At 43.5% G+C, this 26,915-nt stretch overlaps 1 protein-coding gene across 2 annotated transcripts in view; it reads left to right on the top strand.

Moving 5' to 3' along the window:
* Positions 1–26,915, top strand: part of LOC137384774 (protein PHTF2-like) — a 155,971-nt gene that overhangs the window by 11,698 nt on the left and 117,358 nt on the right. The window lies entirely within an intron of this gene.

Here is a 26,915-nt window from a genome sequence, read left to right as displayed (position 1 = left end):
CCCTGCTGACCTGAGAGGGTTGACTATCTGGAGGAGACCCCAGGTGCCTCATCCCTCTCTCTTGCATTGTCATGATACATGGAGCTCACTGACCTGTGATGGTGTGCAAGTCTCTGCGCATCTCCGGCAAGCACTGGGTGGCCTGTTGGAGCTGGCTCTCCACTGCAGTCGCCAATCTGTCAATGAACGAAACCAGTCGCTCAGATGACCGGGACTGTGCAAAACTCATGGCCTGGAAGGACACCTCCAAAGTCCGAGCCAGAGCACACTTCGTCTTTGGTAACTCTGCCAGATCTTCACACACCTCACGCTGCACCTGCAGCATCTGCCACTGAATGGATGACCTCAGAGGCTCCTTGTCAGCATGGGGCTCAGCACTGGCCAGGCCTCCCACAGTCCTCCAAGTGTCAGAGGCATTGGCTGAAACTGCCTCTGGCAGCTGGTTCGGCACTTGTGTGGTGTTAGAACCAGGTTGTGACTGTATCTGAGCTGGTGCTTGGTGTGGGGAAAGGATGTGTCACTGTACCCTCTGAAGTCCCTCCCTCCTCCGAGGTGGACAGATGTCCCCCAGGTACGTCGCCTGACACCTGCAGTGGAAAACAGAATGATCAGGTCTGAGCGACATTCCGGACTGAAGGATCTGTCCTAGACTGCAGTGTGGCCACATGTTTGTGAGTTTGAACGCACAGATAGCCTTCATTGTTTGAGCCCTCACCCCCCCCCCCCCCCCCCCCCCCCCCGTGCCCGCAGTCTGAGGAACTCGCCCTCCTGGTCAGGTGCCAGCTGCTCCAGCCTCACCATCAGCAACTGACCGGCTTCCGTCCTCTCCAGCAAGTAACAATGCCTCCTCTTCCACAGCAGTGAGAATGGCAAGGATTGAAACTCTGAAACTCGGGCATTCTGGGCCCTATTCTCCTGTGGCGACACATGACCGTCATTTCAGTTACTTGACTTGAAGTAGCACCCGCTCATCCCTCATGCTGGCATGCTGCTTCTGGGACCATTGCCATTCAAGTGTAAGGTTTGCACACTTCTGGTCCCTTGTGCATGTCAGAAGTGCCCGGCATATGTCCCATGATGGGGCTACAGCCATTCACTCCAGATGGATGGCTTTCACTTTGCAGCATCGGCACTTGGTTACCCACCCACCTGAGTACAAAGCAACGTGGGCTGAGACATGCCACTCGCCCTGGCCGAGCACGGAAGGTTGTTGACCGACTTGCGGCACTGGATCCAAGTCCTCCTCACAACCCTGTGGCTGCTGACCTCCTCCATGACCTCCATCCAGGCTTTCCTGGTGCTCTGGGGAGGCCTCCTTCTTCCTTCTGTCTGGTGGGAAGAGGACCTTCCACCTTGCCTCAGCCCCCTGGAGGAGGACATGCAGGGAGTCATCGGTGAACCATGGGGCCACCCAATTGGTTCTCTTTGCCATTGCCGCAAGTGGGTTCTGGTCCTCCAAGGTCTCTGGTTGGTTTCTGACAAGGTCTGACACTTTATAGTCAGAGGACAGCTCCTGTTCCCCCTCAGTCTGCTATATGTGTCAGCAATGTCGCTCTTGCTCCTCCCATCGTCCTCTGAGAAGCAAGCTGCATTTTCAGAGCCACTAAAGGTACTGACAGCCCTTTTAAATGGCTATCCGTGCCGCCTTCTGGACCTTGCCCCATGCCCATGCGTGCCTTTTCTATTCAAAAGTCCGCCAGCGAGATGCTAATTGGTTAGCTAGCGCTCGATTTGCGGTGGCTGTTGAGCACGGAGCGGGAGCACCTTTGGCATCTGCTTCCGCTTCCTGGACCACGGCCCCGCCAGCTCATGTAAAATTCGGGCTAGTATTAAAACCTTGAACGTGTTCTATGGCATCTACTATATAATCATGTTTTTTTGTGCTTTCCATTCAAAGTTTTGTTGAAATTTGACTCTCCCATGACTGCAGTTTTTTCTTTATGGTCATTTACATCGTGTGATAAATTAAAATGTTTTTGGTACTGATCAAAGGAGCAGTAATTATTCATGATTAAATTGAAGTGATTTATTGACTGTTAATACACTTTGACTGAATTCTAACATTGCACAATACTTTATAATTCACGATCTTGCCTCATAATTTATTCCGGTAAAGTTTGTAGTAAGGAAATATTTGAAGAATTCACTGCATCATAACATTTAAATTTCTAATGTATGCAAATAATGTAACCAGGTAAAAATATTGAATTTTATATTTTGGCATCAGATTTTCTGCTGCTGTATTGCTGCGATTCACATGCTTAATCTTCAAGAGGTTCCAAGGGCCGAGTGGTCATTGTAAGCGTGGATAAATAAATATTTACAGGCTATTCAACATGTAGGGCATCACAGCAGAGTCCTATTCTCCTTACATATGATCTGATTGCTATGAATGCTATCAGAAGTATGACTAACTTAATGAAGGAATCTTGTGTTCATTTCCTGTTTCTGCTTGGCATGAAACCAGTTGCACCATAAACAGCAAATTAGCTTTAGTTTTCTATCCTTAATACATGCCACTACAAGATACATTTTTGTGTGCCGACGTTGCAATGGTGATTGAGCATTGGCATTTAATATTTTGTGAATCAGGCTAACTGGCTATTTTTATGAATTTTTGTGAAAATTCTGATCCACATGTGGAATGAGCCTCGAAAATAGAATCCCAAATTCAATCCAACTGAACTGAAATTTGGCAGGAAAACTGCATTGTTAGAATACTGAAGGTAACTATGGTGCATAGCCTATTTACAATTTTAATAGTCTGGCCAAAATATTTTCTGCTTTTATGGATACAAATTCTTAATTATCTTTTTATTTTAAAGATATTTTCATCTGCCATCTGGGACATTTTTAGTAGGCATAGATACACACAAATATAGAGTCATGTTTTGGGATTTTTTTATCACTTGTTTCTTTTATGGAGAGGATTTTGGAGTAAGCTTTGTCTAAGCGTTGTGTTTTAAAATCATGAATTAACACAATTTTTTTTTGTAAAGGCGGCAGCCGTTTAAGATGTGTATGAAAGCCAGCCAAGTTTGGTTTTGGAATGTTGCAGCTCGGTCTATTGTAAGCTGATTCAATAAGGGTAAATTTTTTCATCTAGGCTCATTTAATCTAATATATCCCTTATTCATTTTGAGCAGCAGGACATGTTCTCTTTAAACCTCCACTCTGAGGGTATTGGGGATGGGGTGGTGTGGGGGCAGTGGACAAGTCTGTTTTATTGATGAACCTACTGACAAATCACTTAGGGTGGAGTCAGAGGGACGGCTCTCCCACTGGCTGGGTACAGAGAAAAAGGACATAGAGACACCTGGGCAGGCAGGCAGCCAGCCGATTAGGTTCCGTGAGGGGAACCTCTCTCCTCTCGAGCCCATTGCTGGTTAGCAGAAGAAGGCTGGCTAGGAAAAAGTTAAGCACACTTCCAAATAGGACTAGAGTGGCACATATTTCTTGTTCTGGAGGAGGTTTCTGTTCGTTAATTCAAGGTGTGATCTGATTATATTGGTTACTCCATGTTCACTTGCTGATGGTAAAATAGAACAACTTTGTTGGAGAAATGCATTCATGAAAGATGTAAACAGTTTAGATCACATAAGGGTCCTATTGTTGCACCCTGGGGGCTGCATTTTCAGGTCCCTTTGGGGAGGGAACGGAGGTGGGCGGGGGATGAAAATACCATTGCTGACCAGTGTGTTGGTTTCCTGGCACTGATGGGTTTCACCAGGCCCAGGATCCCACCCAATCCATTAAGGAGGCCAATTAGCATTGAGAGCTCTTTAAAGGGCATGTTCTGATTTTGATGGGGGTGCATGGGCTGTACGTGCTCTCTGGGGCAGACCAGCTGAATGGAGGTGGACACATAGTGGGGAGTAATAGCTGCCCCAGGGAATTAGCTGGGCCCCATGAAAGGGTGAATGGTGCATTGGGAAACAGGTGCTATCTGATCAGTGCAGGTTGCGGGGAGTGTGGGCAGTAAGCACTCCGGCAGTGCAGGGGGTTGTCACCCTGCTGGCATTGTGGGGGCATAGGAAGGGGCAAGGCTGCCAAATGTTATTGGGGGGCCACCTGAGCACAAGGAAGGCTGCAGCTGGCAATGACGGTATGTCTCTCCGATTCTGGGTCCAGTGGCAATGAGGAGCAACAGCCTCTGCAGGAAGGACAGAGCCCCAGGCATCAGGAGAGCAGAGGAGAGGAGCGTGAGGCTGTATCCTCAGCATAGGATCTATTGGCGAAGAAGGAGCTACCTTGAGATGACCGAGAACCAGTGCCGCACGAGACTGGGACTCTGAGTTTTGTGCCCAATTCGCTGAAGACCTCACACCTTGCAGCACTGCTCACCATGCCCTGCCAGTAACTGTCAAAGTCACTGTGGTCTTAAACATCGTCACTTCTGGCTCCTTCCAAGGATCAGCTGCGATCCTTGGTGGCATCTGCAAATGGCTGCACATGCTGCATCTCGCCCTACCTGCTGGAGCTAGACAGTATGTCCAATTCCAGATAGATATGGCCTCGCAGGCACAGAGGGCAGTGGATTTCACCTGAATTGCTGAATTCCTCCAGAAGCAAAACATCGATTGCACTTATGTGGCACCGAGTGACCACCCTGTGAGACTCATCAGCAGGAAGGGCTTCCACTCCCTCAATGTTCAATTTTCTCCACGTGTGCGCTCACTTTCCTAGCAGCTGCCATGACTCCTTCATCCTGTGCCAGTCCAGGCTGTTGCAGCTCTTTACTCCAGCCTCCCCAGACTCTGTAGATGGATTTTAGGGGACAAGAGACATCCCTTTAAAAAGGTGCCTACTCACTCCTCTACGGGAGCCCCAGGCACAAAGGTGATGCACCGAAGTCGGAGAACTATTGAAGTCCATCAGACTTCACCAAGATGCACTTCTGGTGCCTAGACTGGTCAGGTGGAGCCTGCAATACACTCCTGCAAGGGTCTCTCTCGTTGTATTGATCTGCTGTGCTCTCCATAACATGGCCCTCCAGAGGTGTGTGGACGTTGAAGATGGGGAGGCCCTGGAAAGATACAGCTCATCAGAGGAAGCAGAGTAGGTAGATGCAGAACACTGAGTTGCCCCGTTTGCACAGGGAGGTGGTAAGGCCAAGCGTGAGGCTCATCAGGATGCCATCAGCGTCGGGGATTATCTGATTCAGGCATGTTTTGAGTGTGCCCATCTGATCTAGGGTCTCCTGAGCTTCTTGTGAGAACACTTCCATTAAAGACACAGCCTGGATCATGTAAACTCTTGCCCCAATGAAGGATGTGCATCTGCCCAGAGTTTCACTGTCACCGTTGGCGTACCCTTGCTCTCCTTCAGTGCTTGACACCTCTTTGCTTGCCCTGTCATTATGAAAAGGAGGCTCTTGCATCTGGTTTCAAGTGTCAACATTTACTCAGTGACCATAAAGGAAAACAGTGCACAGTTACAGGCCCCTTCTACACTGTACTCCCCATGTGGCTTCAGAGGAGTTGGAGGCAGCCTGCTCATGTCTTTAAGATGCACATGGCAGTCATCCTTATCGTGGAGGTGCTGCACAGGACTGTCCCGTGCAATAAACTTTTATTGTCTGTTGACAGTAACAGTCTATTATTGTCTGTCAGAGGGGCGAAGGAGGCCGACGATGGTGTCCTGTGCGGGATGGCACTCTCAACCTCCTCGGTGACTGCAGCCAAGGGCTGAGCCATCGGCGAAATGGAGGGCTTCCCTGTTCCAGGCCTCTGCCTCTGCTCAGACATTTTGTTATTTGAAGATTCTATGATCAAGACTGGAGGTGAAGCAGTGAAACAACACCCACAGTAATGGCTGCTGCAGTCTCTTTAAATTGGACCTGCACTTGAGGAGTCCCTCCCCTGCAGCCATTAATTGGCTGCCAAACCTGTCTCCAGGTTAACAAAGGGGGTGCCCCGTCCCAAGCACCAACCTACAACCTCCCCTGTCTTGGAAGTGCCAGTACATCCATCCATCCTACATTACCAGCGCCTGCTCTCAGAGAAAGTGGGAGCTGGGTCAGAGTTTGCACACTATGCTAGTCCGTCCTCCACCCAGTGTAGTGGTCCTTTCTTTGGACTGGCCCGGAGCCTCTGAGTGGCTTGGTGGCCCCATGCAATTGTGATGATAGCATGGCCCTAATGCTGTTCCTAGTCAAATCATATTTACTCTTTTGTACTGTAACATGGGATTGATTAGTGTGTGCATGTGTGTGTATATAGGTATATAATGTATATTTTTTTTAAAAGCTGTCTTCCAAAATAACCAGCTGTTTGTGTGGGCAGTAAGCTCAAATTGGTGAATCGTGGAATTCTATTAATTAATGTGGAAGGAGCAGCATTGTGTTAACTATGTTAGAGTTTCGATTTATAAACTGTGTAGGAGGCTTATGTCAATGCACTGTACTGGATATTTGTCACTGTCTTGCAGCATTTTGGTTAGGTTTATGATTACAGCGTAAGTGCAGTTAGGGATGCAACTGACACCACAATTTCCTGAATGCCCCACCAATATAGCTACAACACGCTGTGCAGTAATTGTTGATTCATTGCATCATTTTGCTGCTGATTAGGAGGAGGCTGATGATATTTAATCTGATTTTTGTTGTCTGCACTAGATTTTGTTTTATAGCCTGCTTCTGAGGCTGCAGCACTGTGCTTGTTCTTCAGTTCTGATATTGGTGATATTAATTGCATGCCGTTGCATGCAATTTTACAACTTGTTTAACATGTGAGAGATATTTGTTAGTGTCATTTCATGGTTGCAGTGTTTAACTTAGTGAATGTGGTGTGTGTAAATAGTTCTGTCTTTCTGAAACCCAAATTTCTTCTTCCTCCCTTATTGATGTTTCATCAGATACAATATTCCGAGATATTCTAATGTGCTTCACAGAATTACGAAGAAGATAGTATTGGGACATGACTTTTTCATGTTTGGATACAGCACAGGACCATTTGAATTAAAAAAAAAACCCAGCATGCTATAGATAGTGAAGCAGCACCATAATCAAAATATATCAGCTTTCTGAAAGTATGGATTAAGCTACAGTAAAGGGAATTCCACTAACAAGTTTTCCTTCAAGTCCCGAAATAAGTCAAGGAGGCTTATTAGGCAGGATTCAGTACTGCACTGACAGCAAAGTTTATAGAGTGAGACTTGAACCCACAACCTCTGACTCAGTGGTGAATGCTACCACTGAACCAAGGCTAATGGAACCGCAGATTTATATAAGAAATTACAGAGGCAGTAAAAACACAAGTTTCTGATAGGTTGGTCAATCACAAAACAAGCAGTTCAATTTTATTGGAATTGCCTTTTACTTTTCAGATTTCTTTTCAGTCTCTTGTTATACTAGCCATGCCTATCTGTGTGGTGCCTTTTTGAATGAGTGTATATAGAACACTTTTCATGTAGATGGCTCATTCGTTTGCAAAGGAAAGATGTACATCAGTTTGACAATTAAATGCTCGTCCATATTTTAACCAAATTTCATGAATGTTTCATGCCAGGTGATGGGTTGTTTTTTCAAAAATAAAATATCCTTTAATCCAATTAATTTTTAAGCATTCTTTAATTACAGCAATTTTCTATTACCTTTTGAAATGCGTTAAAGCAAAACCCATAATTAATTATAACACCGAAGACATAAACAGTTTACATTCCCTGAAATTCTGGTTCTTTTACTTCACAATGATGTTTCTGTGTTGGCTTGTTTTGTAAGTGTTCACTTACCTTGTTTTGAAGTGTCATTCCCCAGGAGGACTGTGGTTATATCTGTGATGCAAAGCATTCCGTCAAGATAACCGCAACAAAGGTGTATAGAGTAGGGGTTTTGATGGATCCACAAATGATTGGGTCAGCCTGACCCAAACAAAGTAAAAAGTTTTGATCAGCAGCTAGAAATTGGTGTGCAAGATGTTAATGCTGTACTTTTGTTTTTGAAGCAACACTATAGTTTTCTTCCCACAAACCATAGATCTAGGTTTCTATAATTAAAAAACCAGTTCCTACAGGTGTGGTTTTGGGTGTTGCCCCCAAGTGCTTATTTGTGGATCGTTTTACCCAAGAGGATTTGGAATGTCTCTTGTGTAGTAATTCGCTTTCTTGAAATGAGTGTCTAGTCCTGATGCCAGCTTTCTCTCCCTGTGGGATTATTATTGCTGATTCAATCACTTCAGTTATAAACTAGCATTGTAACATTTTGCCTGGCTCCGCCTCTGCCTCAGCTCATCTGTGGAAACCCTCATCCATGCCTCTGTTACCTCTAGACTTGACTGTTCCAATGCACTCTGGGTCGGCCTCCCACATTCTACCCTTCATAAAATTGAGGTCTTCCAAAACTTTGCCCATTTCCTACCTCTCATCAGGTCCTGTTCGCTCATCACCCCTGTGTTCATTGGCCTACATTGGCTCCTGGTTAAACAATGCTTCAGTTTTAAAATGCTTACTATTGTTTTCAAGCCCCTCCGTGGTCTTGCTGTTCCCTACCTCCTGTAATCTCCTCCAGCCTACAATCCTCCGAGATATCTGTGCTCCTCCAATTCTGGCCTCTTGAACATCCCTGATTTTAATTGCTGTGCCACAGGCAGCCATGCCTTCAGCTGCCAAGGTCTTCAGCTCTTGAATTCTCTCGCTAAATCTCCTCCTCGCTTTCTCTCTTTCCTCCTTTTTAAGATGCTCCTTAAAACCTACTTCTTTGACCAAGCTTTTTCTCATCATCCCTAATATCTCCTTATCTGGCTTAGTGTCAAATTTTGTTTGATGATGCTTCTGTGAAGTCCCTTGGGATATTTTATTACGTTAAAGGTGCTGTATAAATGCAAGTTGCTGTTGCTGCTGCTACTTGCTGTAAAAGGACAGCCAGCCACATGGGAGCACTTGCAACAAAGTGCACAATATTTTTCAAATTTTTGTTTAGTTTATTCTTGAGCAGAAATATTTGTGCGAAACACTGCCCGGATTAACTGTTCAAATTCATTTGTTTTAAAGCAACTTTTCCAAGGATTCTGTGGAAAGTAAGAGTTCAGAAAATACCTTTTATTGGAAACATAAATGTAATATTTTCTATTTTTGTGTTTGAGCACTTATACTCTCTTAAATACAGTGTCTGTAGCGCTGACTTATCCTCAACCGGCCTATGGCAGGTGGAAGAGTTGAAATATTTCTACAGGGGGGAAAAAAAGTGAATTTTAGAATATCTAGGGAAAATACTGGATATAGATGATTTTTCAAACTGCTTTTAGCTTCTGTTGAGGTCTGCTTACTAGTCCTTAGCCTGACGGTCTGAACTGAAGATTTCTCCACTTGTCTGTTTTGCTTCCATGCTGTTGGATGTAGGAGATGTAGTTTGCACACTTGGATGGATAGATGAGGCCAGGATTCCAATTTGGTGGAGTCCAGCAATTACTGTTTACTACCGGTTCTTCACCAGATTGAGTCCCTTTACTGATGCATCTTCAGACTTAAAAGTGGGATTGATACCTAAATAAACATAGTAGTTGAGAGATGTTTACTGTCCTTGGATATGAAGTTACTGTAATTTTGTTAATGTTTGTGGTGTTGCACATTTGTTTATCTTTTGTATTCGCCATTAGTTTCTTAAGTACTAACAAAATAAAACTATAGTGAACTAATACATGAAAGAGCTAAGGGTTTTTTTTTCTTAATCTCTACATGTATTTTATAAGGTCTTTCTCCTGCAAACTTTTTTTTAATAACTTTTATTCTGAGAGGTTTTGTAAACCTTTTAAGGGACTCACTTTGTTTTTGACAGAGGGTGAGCCAGGACAAATATGGAAAATGGAACTCTTCTGAAAATAGTGTGGATCATTCTTTTCCGGCATTTTATTTATGTTTGTTTTTGCCTTCAAGAAATTTGCAGGGCTTGCCAACAACTAGTTTATCCATCCCTAATGAGAATGACAGGCATACACCATTCTGGATCATTGCATTGGTGTGTTTGAGAGTTTCTCCCATAATTTATCCTTAATACAGTTCTTTTTTTAAAAAAAAATCTTCCACTAGAACACAAAAAAAATTAACCCGCAGAAAACCTTTTTTTTTTAAACTTGAGAAATTTGACACTTGTTATAGCGGGCAAGTAAACATTATCCTGTGCCAAAGAAGTCTGTTGAAGTACTCAATGACTGCTCTCAAAATAGAAAATATAAATTTTGAAACTTATTTTCCTGTACAGTGAGTGTTGTAGCATAGATATCAAATATTTTGTGTCCTAACTATAGGAGGGTGAATGGTTGATAGTGAGTGCCAAGATTGCCATTTAATGCTTTATTAATACCATTTAAGATGAAGGGATTGGTTTTGTGAACTTGTAACCAGAAGTTTATATAAATGCAAGTCAGTTTGTTCATTCCATTTTTCTTTTGTTCTCTAGTTCTTTCTGTCTCGTTTTCTCTCTCTCTTCTGGTCATTCTCACTCTTCCTTATGCTTACAGATTCTCTTACTCTGTCTTCCTTGCACATGATGCATTTTTGTACCTTGCTCACTCACTTTATTATTCTCTCTGGGCTCTGCTCACAGCTCTGTCTGATGTGCTTGCTCCTGCATTGTCTCATTCTCATGCTTTCTGTTTATTGCACAATCTTTCTCTTGCCTCCATCCTCCCGTAGCTCTTGTTATTTCCCCTCTGACTACATGACGACAAGCTGCTCATTATTCCGCTATTAACACTCATTCTGGACTAATGCTTTGTCTTTCGCCACCAGCATTAACTTTGCCTTTGCCCCAGGACAGCTTTGTTATTTAATCTCTCCTGCCCTATCAAACATCTTCTCCTTTGTTCTCTCCCCCACCCCCTCCCCTTCACTTGCTTAAAACCTAATTCTTTTCTAGCCTTAGCCAATTCTGATGAAAGGTCACTGACCTGAAACGTTAACTTTGCCCCTCTCTCCACAGGTGCTGCCAGACCTGCTGAGTATTTCTAGCACTTTTTGTTTTTGTTTCAGATTTCCAGCATCTGCAGTATTTTGCTTTTACTTCCTTAAAGCACAGCTCTTTGACCAAGATATGATCAGTGCTCCTATTGTCTTTTCCTTGGCCTTGGTGTCAATTTTATTTTGATTATTCTACTCCTTGGGACATTTTTCTGTGTTAAAGACACTATGTAAATTCTAGTTGCTGTATTTAAATGCTGAGAGTTTTTTGAGATAATTGTCACCACAATTTGGAGCTACTTTCCTTTTTAAGATGCACTCCAACCCTTGTGTTAAAGTAACAAGTGGAATTTCTAGTTCATTTAAAATGAGTTTGTCAAGTCTATCTCAAATGTCTTTCCCTCATCTTGCCAATAAAATGTTTCTGAGGGGTACATTACTACATAGGTTGGAATATAGCCAGGGCAAAAATTCCATCGAGCAAAAATTCAATATAAAACCGTAACAGGGCCAAAATTCAACCTGTTGGGGATTGGAGGATGTTTGGGTGGGGGTGTGGTTTTGTTGGGTGGGGGTAGGAGAACTAAAAAAGTAAGCCCACAAAGAAGCAGATTTATTTTGTATTCTGTTGTATGCTTTCTTCCATTTAGACTATGTGCTTTACCGTACTTGCTGTATAACCTTAGACTGAAAATTAGCTTTGCATATTGAAGGTAAAATTGGTGAATGTTTTCTTCACAAAAGTGAAACATTGTACAAAAAAGGCAAAAGTGACACTGTCATATTCACATAAGGTGAAAATTAATTCATGCATGTACCTTGAACACTTTTTAAAGGGTAGAACATAAGAGCAGTTGTTAATAGGTTATTGTTGCGGCTGGGTGAGAAGTGATAGAATGGCTCCCCTCGCTTTCCGCCTCTTGGTGCAGGTGTTTTAAAGAGAATTTTCTTTTCAGTTTAGTGAGTGTCTAGCTGTTTAAGTGCTGTGACTGTAAAAGATGCACATGGGCAGGTTTTCTTGTAAGGCTTTAAAGGAAAAGGAAATAGTGTTTATTGTTATTAATACCCGATAAGTAAAAATAATAAAAACGCTCCAACTCTCTCTCACGCATAGACCCAAGAGATTCACACACACACTGAAGTAGGTTACAAGGAGGGAGAGTAGGCTAATTTGTGTAAAAGTGTCCAAGTGGGGGGCAAAGATCACAGTCTGAACTTGTTGACGCAATGTTGAGTTCAGTAGGCTGTAAAGTGTCTAATTGAAAGATGCGGTGCTGTTCTTCGATCTTGGGTTGAGCTTAATTGGAACACTTCAGTAGACCAAGGACAAAGATGTCAGCATGAGAGCAAGGTGGTGAATTAAGAAGGCAAGCCAACGGAAGCACGGGGTCGTGCTTGCAGACCAAAGAGAGATGTTCCGCAAATCTGTCACCCAATCTGCGTTTGGTCTTCCCAGTGTAGAGTAGACTGCATTGTGAACAGCGAATATAGTATATTAAATTGCTGCTTCACCTGGAAGGAGTGTTTGGGGCCTTGGACGGTGACAAGAGAGGAAATAACTGGACACGTGTTGCACTTGCATGCAAAGGTGTCATGGAAGGGGAAAGGGTGTCAGGATTGAGGGGTGGACCAGGGTGTCGCAGAGGGAATGATCCCTTTGGAATGCTGAAAGGGGAGGGAAAGATGGGTTTGGTGGTGGCATCATGCTGGAGGTGGCAGAAATGGTGGAGGATGATCCATTGAATGTGGAAGGTGAGGACAAGGGGAACCCTATTGTGGTTTTGGGAGGGCGGGCAAGGGATAAGAGCAGAAATACAGGAAATGAGTCAGGAACTGTTGAGGGCTCTTTCAACCAATGGGGGTGGGGGTGATTCCTTGGTTGAGGAAAATGAAAGACATATCAGAAGTGCTTGTGTAGAAAGTTGCATCATAAGAGATGTACTGGAGATGGAGAAACTGAGAGAATGGAATGTTTTCCTTTTATAGGAAACAGGGTGTGAGGAAGTGTAGTCGAGTTAACTGTGGGAGTCAGTGGGCTTGTAATGATAGTGGATAGCCTGTTTCCAAAAAAGAAGACAGGCTAAGAAGTCAAGGAAGGGAAGAGTCCAAGATGGACCATGTGAAGATGAGAAAGGTGGAAATTGGAAGCAAAGTTGATGACATTTTGCAGTTCAGGGAGAGAGCAGGATACAGCACAGATGGTCATCAAGGTACTGGAAAAAGAGGTGAGGGAGGGACCCCGAGAAAGACTGGAACAAGAAATGTTCCACATATCCCGCTAAAAGGCAGGCATAGTTAGGACCCATGCAGGTACCCATAGCAACACCTTTTATTTGGTGGAAGTGATTTAAGTTAAAGGAGAAGTTTTCAATACGCGAACGTTCAGCCAGGCGGAGGGTGGTGATGGATGGAAACTGTTTGGACCTCCTTTTTCAAGGAAGAAGAGAGCTCTCAGATCGTCTTGATGGGCGGTGGAGGTGTAGAGAGGTTGGACGTCCTTGGTGAAAAGGAGACCGTTAGGGACAGGAAATTGGAAAATTACAGTGATGGAGGGTATCGGAAGAGTCACTGATGTAGATGGGGAGAGACCGGACAAGGAGAAAAAATTGAGTCACGATAGGAAGTATTCGGTTCAGTGGGCCAGGAACAGGCTGAAACAATAGGTCTACCAGGGCAGTCCTGTTTGTGGATCTTGGCAAGTAGATCAAATAAGGCAATTTGGGGTTGTGGGACTGAGGTTGGAAGCTGTGGAGGAAAAGTCTCCAGAGGAGGTAAGGTCAGTGACAGTCCGGGAAACAATGGCTTGATGCTCGGTGGTGGGGTCATGATGCAGGGGGAGGTAGGAGGAATTGTTGGAGAGTTGGTGTTCGGTCTTTGCGAGATAGAGGTCAGTTTGCCAGCGCCACTCTTGTCAGCAGGTTTGGTAACAATTTTAGGGTTGGAGCTGAGAGAATGGAGTGCAGCAAGTCAGAGGGAGACGGAATGATTTGGTTTGTAATTTTTTCATATGCTATAAATTTGTGAGGCTGTGCAATTTACTGTGGGCAGCGACTATGTTGACATGCAAAATTAAACTGAAGAAGTGAATGAAGGTAAAGGAACATGGGAGCAGGGCATGTAAATGTGATCAGGACTATTAGTGTGGGAGGTAAACGTCAACATGAGCTGAATTACTTGCTTCTGTGTTGCAACTGCTATATATTTCCATGCAATTTAAGTACGATGCAAAAATACAAATTTTATTGCAAAAAACATTTAGTATATTTCAGTAACTTGTGCTTAGGGAAAGGTTAGAAGAGTTTATTTGCACACAATAGATTATTAGATTAAGGGATACATTATCACAGGCTATTGAAGCTGAATAAATCACAGTGATTGAGAGAGTCTGATAATCTTTAGCGTGTAGGGCAAAAGTACGGAAATAAAAGTTCGATGATTAAGCTAAAACTAGCACAGGCAGTGGGTTGAAATTTCTATGATTTTTATTTTTGATTTTAACATAATTCCCATTATGCTGTCAATTTTGTCTGAAGATCCTCATAGGTGGAGAACAGTTTTGTGAATTCACAGTAATACTTGCATTTTCTTTTGGTACTGGTGTTGTGTAAATATCTATAAAGTGTATTTACCACTTTAATGAAGCTATTTGAAATCCCACAACATGTTATCTTGCTTGTAACTGAATCCATTGTGCTTTTTGTGTTTTGTATATACATGTAGAACAGCCCACTCATTGCCACGAGTGATTAGTATTAATTATGTCCTCTCCAGTTTCTTCATGTAATTCTTGCTGTCCGGTTCCATGGGCACTGCAGCCCTTCAGTACTTTGCGCAAGTGGCCATTCTTCAGTAAGTGGTGACAGCTGTTAAACCACAGGAGCATTACAACCAATCCAATCCTTTCCTCACTAGATGTTCATACTGATGTATAGATGTATATATGATATATACTGCTATATACGATATAGATGGGCGGAGCAGTGGCAAATGGAATTTAATCCTGAGAAGTGTGAGGTGTTGCATTTTGGGAGGACTAACCAGGCAAGGGAATATACAATGGATGGTAGGACCCTAGGAAGTACAGAAGGTCAGAGGGACCTTGGTGTACTTGTCCATAGATCACTGAAGGCAGCAGCACAGGTAGATAAGGTGGTTAGGAAGGCATATGGAATACTTGCCTTTATTAGCCGAGGCACAGAATATAAGAGCAGGGAGGTTATGATGGAGCTGTATAAAACGCTAGTTAGGCCACAGTTGGAGTACTGTGTACAGTTCTGGGCACCACACCATAGAAAGGATGTGATTGCACTGGAGAGGGTGCAGAGGAGATTCACCAGGATGTTGCCTGGGCTGGAGTGTTTCAGCTATGAAGAGAGACTGAAAAGGCTAGGGTTGTTTTCCTTTGAGCAGAGAAGGCTGAGGGGGAACATGATTGAGGTATACAAAATTATGAGGGGCATTGATAGATTAGACAGGAAGAAACTTTTTCCCTTAGTGGAGGGGTCAATAACAAGGAAGCATAGATTTAAGGTAAAGGGCAGGAGGTTTAGAGGGCATTTGAGGAAAAATGTTTTCACCCAAGAGGGTGGTTGGAATCTGGAACACGCTGCCTGAAGAGGTGGTAGAGGCAGGAACCATCACATTTAAGAAGTATTTAGATGAGCACTTGAAACGCCGTAACATACAAGGCTATGGGCCAAGTGCTGGAAAATGGGATTAGAATAGGTAGGTGCTTGATGGCCAGCACAGACACAATGGGCCGAAGGGCCTGTTTCTGTGCTGTATGACTATGCTGAACTTTGTATTAAGTACTTCTGTTTTGTGATCAGGAGTGGGAATTTTGTGATACTTTTCTTTTTCCTAGTCCAAGGGCACAGAGGCCAGTTGTAGCGTCACAATTATCATGCCAGCTGAGACAAGTGCACTTAGCATAGCCAGTACTTATAAAGTTTTGAGCCTGGGTTCTTTCTGGTCTCTGGTTTCAGCATCCTATCTTGTCAGCGGTACTAGCCATTTAGACTAAGATGGTCTTTTTGATAGTTTTCAGAAGTTTTTTGTTTAGTTTTTTTTTCAAACCAAGTCTACAACTCATTAGTGTTCAGGGTTTTTTCTTCATTGGATTACAGTACACGTAAGGAAGTGTGTGATTACTTTGCTCACTCAAATAATGAAACCAGGAAGTGTACATGGAGGTAACCTCTGAGTAAGTAGATAAACCAGGGTAAAACATTTGAGTTTCTTGTATCTGTTTCTGTGGTTATATTCGTTGTGCGTTGTTTTTGCCATATGAAATTTCTCTATTTATTTTTAGTTTATTCCAGATCAGAAATTGAGTAAATCAGTAATTATCTAAATACTCACCAGGTACAGTTTTAAAAAAAAAAATAAATCCACCTGCTTTTTGGAGTGTGTTCTAAACTTTTTTTGATGTGTTGTCTGTAGGCCTGTTCTTGGGCTTAGGCTTGAAGTGGAAGTTCAGCTTTGAACAAATGAGCTGGTGGTCTGTATGACGGTCAGCACTGGGCATGAATGTAGCATGCAGGACGTCCTTTAGGTCACTGGCGCACCAAGATGTAATCTATTAGGTGCTGGTGTTTAGAGTGGGAATGCATCCATGTGGTCTTGAAGCAATCTTTTTGTTGAAAGAAGGTGTTGGTTATGGACAGCTGCTTTTCTGTACAGAGTTCCAAGAGTAAATGTCCGTTTTCATTACCGTTTCCAACACCTTTGTTTCTGAGCACACTCTTTCATGCTCAGGCCCACTCTGGCGTTGAAATCATCAAGGACGACAATTTTGTCCTTGAGAGGGGCATTCTGGATGAGTTCACGGAAATCTGTGTAGAATATTTTCTGTCAGCTGGGTTAGGCTTCAGGGTTGGAGCACTAACACTGATGAGGTTTGCCTGCTGCTGGTCTTGGATGGGCAGACGCAGGGACATGATGTGTTTGGAATGGCTGATTGGCAGGCTTGAAAGTTTAGTGGCGATAGTCGTCTTCACTGTGAAGCCGACACCAAAGAGGCGTTTGCCTTGAGGTCTACCTGACCAATAGAGGGTGTAGCCAGCATTGTGTTTTGTTAGGCTGCCTTGCTCTGAGAAGCAGACCTCACTAAGGACCACTATATCAATGTCTAGTCTGGCTAGCTCATGGGCCACCAGGGCTGAGTGTTGTTGGGGTCAGCTGTTGTCACCAGAGTCCAGCATTGTTCTCCTGTTCCATCAGGCGAGTTTCAGAATTTTTCTTTTCTCACCCTTTGAAGTAAGGTTAGGATTTTGCATTTCCTTCTCTGTCGTAGTTTGACCACATTAAGAGATGCCCGTTGACTGCGGCAAGACAACTGGGTGGTAGGGAGATGAGCATTTGTCTAGGCCACCTTTTCTAGGCCCCTCTCCAATTCAGGAGCAAGCAGTACTATCCTTCAAATAGGCTGCTTGGTTGCTCAGGGTGCTACTGGGTGATGATGTCGTCTCCAGGTCATCATCAAAGCAAACAATACCCTGAGCCACCTGCATACAGGATTGGAACTGTGGCTGTTAGTGCCATCTTGCACCTGCCGTTTGTGCCCCTTTCCCATCACTACAGGACTTACTTGTTGAGTTATAGTTGGGGTGGATGGATTTCCTTCCTGCTGCGCAGTGGTGCTTTAAGGTGGAGAACAGTTTGTGCTGAGTGACCCCACCTTTTAAGCCTGGAGTTCACCTGTATTGGTCCAGTGAACTGGGACGGCGGCATCGAGGTCTCCAAGCCATAGGTTTGGATTCAGAGTTTCCCTCTCCGAGGTGGGTTGCCGACTATAAGGCTTGAAGGAACCCTCCTTCCCTTGTTATTTATCCATGGCTGGTATACCAACAATTGGAGTCCATGCAATATGGTGTGGTATGCTTTTGGTCCAGAACATGATGGTCACTTGAGCCGCTTGGAGTCCTTCCGCCATGGCCGTTACCTTTATCAAGAAAGACATCTGCCCAGGTATGTCGTGTTCATCATTTCTCCCCTCACTATATTTCGCCTGCAAGCTGAGACGGCGTACCAGGGTGTGGCGCTTGGAGCCAGCAGTGAGAGCTGGGTGTAGATGAGGACCAGTGATTCCAGTCCATCCTACAAATTGGATGCAGCTGACTGAAAATACAAGGGCACTACCTCGATCTGAACACCCCTTAGACCCCTCAGGCCTATACGTCACTTTCGTAAACCTCACCAAGGCATTCTACACTGTGAGCAGAGATGGACTTTGGAAAATCCTTGAAAGACTTGGATGCCCAACCAGGTTCCAGGCCATGGTGAAGCAGTTTCATGAAAATCAGTATGGACAAAGCAAGCAAAACAGCGATCTCTCGAGACCCTTCCGTATCACCAATGGCGTGAAGCAGGGATGCGTGCTGGTTCCGACCCTGTTCACCATCTTTTTCAGTATGATGCTGCGGCAGGCAGTGGAAGACCTTAAGGAGGGAGTGTACATATGTTTCCGGACTGAGGGAGGCCTTTTCAACCTCTGGTGTCTTCAGGCTCACACAAAGACACAAGAAAAAACTCATCCATGAACTTCTTTCCGCCAATGATTGTGCTCTCCTGGCCCACAGTCAGTCAGACCTGCAGCGTATAACAACACATTTTTCCAAGACGGCACAACTCTTTGGACTAAAAATCAGTTTAAAGAAAACTGAAGTCGTGCATCAGCCTGCACCCCAGGAAGAATTGTCACCAAGCATGGTCATCGAGGGAACCAAGCTGAATGCTGTCAAGCAATTTACTTATTTGGGGAGTGTCATCTTGTTTGACACCATAGACAAGGAAGTGGACAATAGGCTCTCAAAAGCAAACAGAACATTCGGCAGACTGTACAAACGTGTGGAGCAACCACAGCCTCAGAGCACAGACCAAACTCAAAGTGTACAAAGCCATAATCCTCACCATCTTTCCGTATGGCGCCGAGTCATGGGTCCTATACCGCCATCATGTACGCCTTCTAGAGCTCTTCCATCAGTGCTGCCTTCACAGCATCCTCAATGCTGGCCAGACCGCATCACAAACATTGAAGTCCTGGAAACAGCCAGCATCACCAGCATCGAGACCATCCTCCTGCAAAGCCAACTGCGTTGGGCGGGTCACGTTGCCTGGATGGATGACAGTTGCCTGTCCAAGATCGTGTTGTATGGAGAGCTGACTACAGGTTAAAGGAACAGAGGAGCCCATGCAAACGTTTTAAGGACTCCCTGAAGAAATCCCTCTCTGTGTGCCACATCGACCATCGCCAGTAGGAAGCGCAAGCCATAGATCATGATGCCTGGAGATGCTACATCAGGAGGGCTACAGACATCTTTGAGCGAAGAACCAGCATGAAAGAGAAAAGGAGGAGAAGGATAGATTGCCCCCAGCAGCGACGACACCTTAACTTGTACCCGCTGTGGGAGAATCTGCTGGTCACTGATAGGCCTGACTAGCCACAAGCAGGCCTGCAACCGATGATGACAACCTTCCCAAAATCTTCATCTGCGAAGAAATGCCAAGTGATGCTGAACTTGGAACATAAATTGGATGCTGAAGAGTGAAGTAAAGGAGAAAGGAACTACCTTCTCCAGGCTTCAGGGTTGAGTCTTGATGCTGTACTTGGGTTGCAGTATCAGTGCAAAGCCAGAACTTGCATCAAGCCATATTCAGATCATGCACTGTCAAATGACTGAGAATTATATTGTTTGACTGTCTTCTGAAATTGCAAGGAAGTAACCTTCTGTACAGCGCATTTTCCCCCAGGAACCCAGTTAAGATAAGGAATAATTCACATCCAATCACTTTTTCTGATGAATGCATCACTATCTTTTCCTGACTTCCAGTATGCTGAATGTAGCTTAAATTAACAGGTTGACAGTTGCATTGATTTGATGCTTTATAAGCATGAATTGATATATTTTGCTACAAGTGGGGCGGCGCAGTGGTTAGCACCGCAGCCTCACAGCTCCAGGGATCCGGGTTCGATTCTGGGTACTGCCTGTGCGGAGTTTGCAAGTTCTCCCTGTGTCTGCGTGGGTTTTCGCCGGGTGCTCCGGTTTTCTCCCACATCCAAAGACTTGCAGGTGATTGGTAAATTGGCCATTGTAAATTGCCCCTAGTATAGGGAGGTTAGTATAAATGGATGGTTGTTGGTCGGCACAGCCTCGGTGGGCCGAAGGGCCTGATAAGGTTCCTCATGGTAGGTTGATGGAGAAAGTGAAGTCCAATGGGGTCCAGGGTGTACTAGCTAGATGGATAAAGAACTGGCTGGGCAACAGGAGACAGAGTAGCAGTGGAAGGGAGTTTCTCAAAATGGAGACGTGTGACCAGTGGTGTTCCACAGCAATCCGTGCTAGGACCACTGTTTGTGATATACATAAATGATTTGGAGGAAAGTATAGGTGGTCTGATTAGCAAGTTTGCAGACGACACTAAGATTGGTGGAGTAGCAGATAGTGAAGGGGACTGTCAGAGAATACAGCAGAATATAGATAGATTGGAGAGTTGGGCAGAGAAATGGCAGATGGAGTTCAATCCGGGCAAATGCGAGGTGATGCATTTTGGAAGATCCAATTCAAGAGTGAACTATACAATAAATGGAAAAGTCCTGGGGAAAATTGATGTACAGAGAGATTTGGGTGTTCAGGTCCATTGTTCCCTGAAGGTGGCAACGCAGGTCAATAGAGTGGTCGAGAAGGCATACGGCATGCTTTCCTTCATCGGACGGGGTATTGAGTACAAGAGTTGGCAGGTCATGTTACAGTTGTATAAGACTTTGGTTCGGCCACATTTGGAATACTGCGTGCAGTTCTGGTCGCCACATTACCAAAAGGATGTAGATGCTTTGGAGAGGGTGCAGAGGAGGTTCACCAGGATGTTGCCTGGTATGAAGAGAGGTTGAGTAGATTAGGATTATTTTCATTAGAAAGACGGAGGTTGAGGGGGTCCTGATTGAGGTGTACAAAATCATGAGAGGTATAGACAGGGTGGATAGCAAGAAGCTTTTCCCAGAGTGGGGGATTCAATTACTAGGGGTCACGAGTTCAAAGTGAGAGGGGAAAAGTTTAGGGGGGATATGCGTGGAAAGTTCTTTACGCAGAGGGTGGTGGGTGCCTGGAATGCGTTGCCAGCGGAGGTGGTAGACACGGGCACGATAGCGTCTTTTAAGATGTATCTAGACAGATACATGAATGGGCAGGAAGCAAAGAGATACAGACCCTTAGAAAATAGGCGACAGGTTTAGATAGAGGATCTGGATCGGCGCAGGCTTGGAGGGCCGAAGGGCCTGTTCCTGTGCTGTAATTTTCTTTGTTCTTTCTTTGTTTCAGTGCTGTATCTCTAAATAATAAAAAAAAAATAAAGTGCTGCATTTTTTCACTGCATTTAAAGCTACATTTACTTATTGTACTGTGTGACTCACTGTACATTCGGGCACAGATGTTCTACAGTGAATGTTGCCTTCTCAAGTTCACATTTCTAAATTAGTTCTCAAAACTTTGTCTCTGATAGTCAGTGTTAATGCCAACTCTTTGTGTGTGCAAAGTATTTTCTGTGTGGAGAAATGAAAGCAATTTGCCTTGTGTGCTCATTCTAAATCTGTCGGATTATTGGCTGCACAGCTAATAACAGGCTAAAAAATTCTGCATCAGCGGATAATGTTTGAGTAAACTGTAACTTTCCACGTGGCTCACTGAATAATAATGTTGATGCACAGCTTTTAGTTGAAAATAGGCTGGGCACTGAAATGGTACTATTTAAAAAAAAAAAAGCCCAGTTGTTTATATAAGTGGAAATGTGAAAGTTGTAGTTGGTAGAAAATTGGCTGCAGTTTAAAGAAAGGAATTGATCACCATTATGAATTTTAATATTTGTGTTCAACATCAGTTCTTTTAAAAAAAAATGTATCAATTCTAGCAAAGGATTGTATTTCGTTGCTTCTCTGCTATTTTCATGGATCTTCTGCATTCAATTGGGAGACTCTCCTCAAAGATTGTGACTCTTAAAAGAAACTAATAACATAAGAAATAGGAGGAGTAGGCCATTCAGTCCCTCATGCCTGCCCCGCCATTCGATAAGATCATGGCTGATCTGCCCCGACCTCCACTACTCTTTTGTGCCAGCTCCTCATAGCCCTCAACTCCCCGATATTTCAGAAATCTATCAACCTCCTCTTTAAATACTTTCAGTGATCTAGCCTCCACAACTCGAGGTAGAGAATTCTGGACATTCAGTGCCCTCTGAGAGAAGAAATTCCTTCACATCTCAGTTTTAAATGTGTGCCCCCTTATTCTGTAACTATGTCCCCTAGTTCGAGATTCCCCCATTAGTGGAAACATCTTCTCAACATCTATCCTGTCAAGCCCCCTCAGAAACTTGTACATTTCAATAAGATCACCCTTCAGTCTTCTAAACTCTAATGAATAAAGGCCTAACCTGTTTAGCCATTCTTGATAAGTCAATCCCTTCATCCCAGGAATCGGCCTAGTGAATCTCTTTTGAACTGCATTCAATGCCAGTGTATTCTTTCTTAAATACGGGAACCAAAATTGTACACAGTACTCCAGTTGTGGCCTCACCAATACCCTGTACAGTTGTAATAAGACTTGCCTATTTTTAAACTTTAACCCCCACCCCCACCTAGCAATAAAGACCAAAATTCCATTTGCCTTCTTAATTACTTGCTGCACCTGCATGTTAATTTTGTTCAAAAACTGGTGCCACAGAGGAGCCATGCAGACATGTGGTAATCTTGGCCTGTACTACATAAAAGGAATTTCTTCCACTGCACTTTTCTCTTAACAGTGAGCAGTTTGTTTTGTTTGCACACTATCTCGCTGCTTGATTTTAGTTCATGCAAAATCAGAAAGCCAATAAAAGCTGTCTACATTATAAAAAAAAAATGCTGATTTTGCTGACAAATCAAGAGTAGTTCTGACGTATGAAAACAAGTAATTGCATTGGCAACTTAAGCTGCAAATATAAAACATTCCTTTACTTGTATTGGGAGAAAAAAAAAGTATATGAAATCCAAATGTTGAAGGCAAATAATGCACTCTGGCTCATTTTAAATACTTCAATACTGCACAATTCTTTTTTTAAAAAAAAAAGTGAAACTGAGATTTGGATTTTCAATAATTCAATCACATCATCACTTACCCCAAAATTTACCCCGCAGTCGCTCTTTCACATCCAATTCTCCTTCACCCAGTTTACAAAGGCCCTTTATACCCTCGACAACCATTTCCAGCAGACTACAACCAGCTCCCTCTCCTTTCACTGAGATCCTTCAAACTGGCATGCTTCTCCGTCAAGAGGATAAATAGTGAACTTAATATGACCATAATTTAAAAGAGTTTGATACTTCTAATAATTTAGCATGATCTTAATTTACTGTGATGAAGTTGTATTGTGTAGGATTTCTTGCTTTTCTTTCTTAGATTTTCTTTTAACTATTTGATACCTTGGTCAAACATTTCATATCACAGTTTCTAAAGTTGTAGTATCAATTTAAACTACTTTATTATCTCTCTTCCAGAGTTTTATTGACTCTTGTGAGGTTAAGGGAGCAATATAGTTGGAGGAAGGATTAATAATCTATCATATACAATTAAAAATAAATCATACAGTTCTTTACCAAAACAAGCTGACAATTTGTAATTTTATAAGTCCTGAGTGAAAAGCAAATTTAGATTTTGAAATGTGTGAAGATGTCAAACACATCCATAACAACTTGCATTTATAAAGGAAGATAGGGCAATGAAGAGGGTTAGGGAGCTGGAGTCAGAGGAGTGGAGAGTTCAGGAAGGTGAAGGGGATTCTAATGCCGGAGATGGGTAGGGCCGAGAAGAGTTTAAACACCAGGGATAAGAATTTTAAATTAAACCAATGGAATGAAAATTGAGCAAGTTCTACAATGTCTGGGTGATCTCTTCTGCCAGATTAGCACCCAGGCAGTGAGATCAAAAATTTACCCCCATGTTTTACTTGCAGCAAGTAATCACTGATGATCACCATGTGGAGGCTAACTTTCTTATATTGCTCATTCCTTCTTGTTGATCAAATTGCTACATAGGAGTACAATTATGGCATTAGATGCAATGTTACTGACAAAATACATGTGGTCTTTCCGCCACCTCCTTTTACATACTAATTGATCTCTCCTGATACTACTTGTACTAAGTTGGATATGCGCTCTCTCTCTCTCTCTCTCTCTCTCTCTCTTTCTCTCTTCTCTCTTCTCTCTTCTTCTCTCTTCTCTCTTCTTCTCTCTTCTCTCTTCTTCTCTCTTCTCTCTTCTCTCTTCTCTCTTCTTCTCTCTTCTCTCTTCTCTCTTCTCTCTTCTCTCTTCTCTCTTCTCTCTTCTCTCTTCTCCTCTCTTCTCTCTCTTCTCTCTCTTCTCTCTCTTCTCTCTCTTCTCTCTCTTCTCTCTCTTCTCTCTCTCTCTCTCTCTCTCTCTCTCTTCTCTCTCTTCTCTCTCTCTTCTCTCTCTCTTCTCTCTCTCTTCTCTCTCTCTTCTCTCTCTCTTCTCTCTCTCTTCTCTCTCTCTTCTCTCTCTCTTCTCTCTCTCTTCTCTCTCTCTTCTCTCTCTCTTCTCTCTCTCTTCTCTCTCTCTTCTCTCTCTCTTCTCTCTCTCTTCTCTCTCTCTTCTCTCTCTCTTCTCTCTCTTCTCTCTCTTCTCTCTCTCTTCTCTCTCTTCTCTCTCTCTTCTCTCTCTTCTCTCTCTTCTCTCTCTCTCTCTGTGCCTGTCTTTTCTCTTGTGCTCGTGCCATTTGTTGTGGCCTTTCTCTTGTGTCCTTCCTTGCATGCTGTCTTTTGTGTCTCTCCCACTCTCATGGCTCCTCTTGCTGTTGAGCTTGTTTTTTCTTCTGTTTCTTCAGGGCTACCACTGGTATGTTATTTCTGGCTATAGATAATAGTCAGGAGAGGAATTAGGGTCTCCCCTTTTTTTTTCCCCCGATGGATGTGGAGCAGTGATCAATAGAGGGCTTTCTAGCCAGGGCTGTGAGCTGAGATGGTAGCAGGGGTTGCTGAGTGAAGGATGGATTCAGGCTGATTTTCCAGTGGCAAGTGTGAGATGCTGGTTATAGGAGGGAGCAGCCCTGAAGTTGACAGAGTCAGAGGTGATTGCTCGCTTACCTGGCACGATGTGAAGGAACACAGCTATTACATCACCCACCTTGGAAACATAAATTTCAGGATCTAGGAGCACTGAAAGGCAAGTACAACATCATTGTATGGAAATAGAATTGTATGGGATTTCCATGTTTAAATCTCCAATTAGGTTTCCATCCCTGTCACAGTACTGAAATGGCTCCCATCAGAGTCTCAAATGACACACCCTATGTAACTATGACATAGGTAAATTATCCTTCCTTGTCCTTCTCGACCTGTCTGCAGCCTTTGAGACAGTTTACCAACTGTCCTTCTCCAATACCTCTCCTTCATTGTCCAGTTGGATGGGTCTGCACTTAACCTGTTCCATTCTTGTCTATCCGGTTATAGCCAGACACTTACCTGCAATACTTTCTCTTCCTGTTCCCGCAGTGCTGCCTCTGAATTTCTTCAAGGATCTAACCTTGGGCCTCTCCTGTTTCATATCTACATGCTGCCGTTCGGCAACATCATCCAAAAACATAACATTGGGTTCCACATGTAAGCCAACGGTGCCCAACTCTATTTCACCACTTCCTTTCTTGACCCTCCACTGTCTCCTAAATTGCCAGATTGCTTGTCTGACATCCAGTACTGGATAAGCAGAAATTTCCTCAAACCAGATAATTGTTTTCGTTCCCCACCACAAATTCCGATCCCTAGCCACCAACTCCATCCCTCTCTCTTTGAACTGTTTGAGGCTGAACCAGACTGTTCGCAACCTTGGTGTCATATATTTGACCCTGAGAAGAACTTCTGACCACATTTTCACACCATCATGATGACCTCTAGCTTCCACCTCCATAACATTACCAGATTCTGCTCCTGCCTGGGCTCGTCTGCTGCTGCTGAAACCCTTATTCATGCCTTTGCTACCTCTAGACTAGACTATTGCAACTCTGCTGGCCAACCTCTCGTCTTCCACCCTCCGTAAACTTGATGTCATCCAAAGTTCTGCTGTCCTAACTCGCACCAAGTCTCATTCACCCATCAACCCTGTGCACGCTGGCCTACATCGGCTCCCAGTTGAGCAACGCCTCTTGAAAATAAGGATGAAACTTTTTTTTTAAATCCATCCCTAGCCTCACCCCTTCCTATCTCTCCCTCCTCCAATTTTGCCACCTTGTGCATCCCTGATTTTATTGCTTCACCATTGGTCGTGCCTTCAGCTGCTGAGGCCCTTAGATCTGGAGTTCCCTTTCTAAATCTCTCTAGCTCTCCTCCTTTAAGAAGCTCTTCAAAACCTACCTCTGACCAAGCTTCTTGTCATCTGCCATATCTCCTTATGTGCCTCGGTGTCAAATTTTGTTAACACTCCTGTGGAATGTTTTTTATTACATTACAGGTACTTTATAAATGGACGATGTTTTTGAAACTTTTACCAGCATAAGCTTATCATCCAAGCATGACAGAAATACTATGATGTGACCTTCCTGTAGATATAGGAAAGTGTGCTATATAAACTTACAGTTTATAATAGCAAGATGTTAATGAATCTATTGTCTTTCATTAGTTGCGTACTATCTAAATTTCTGCATATTTATTAAATAATGCTTGGAAAGGTGAGCAAACTGAGGTAGCACAATTTACTAATTTGAAGTTAATTGCAGCTGTGGAAAAAATTTGTTTTGCAAGTCCACCAAACATTTATTAAAAAAAAAGTGCTTCATGAAAAGCTGAGGTATACTTGCATATTTTTTTAGCTAATAGAATGATTTTGTTACAGTGCTTCAAAACTGGGGTTTGGAAGAGGATTCAGGGGTTTGAGGTCTAGGTTGGACATACCAACCCCTGCGGCTGTTGCTTTCTGTAATTCGTTGACTTGGCATATTGCTGTGTGCTTACAAATTCTGTATGTATAGCAACTTTTTTGTACTCTGCAC

The sequence above is a fragment of the Heterodontus francisci genome, chromosome 27 (genome assembly GCF_036365525.1).
Source record: "Heterodontus francisci isolate sHetFra1 chromosome 27, sHetFra1.hap1, whole genome shotgun sequence".
Lineage (NCBI taxonomy): Eukaryota > Metazoa > Chordata > Chondrichthyes > Heterodontiformes > Heterodontidae > Heterodontus > Heterodontus francisci.
This window is presented reverse-complemented; position numbering and strand designations above follow the sequence as displayed.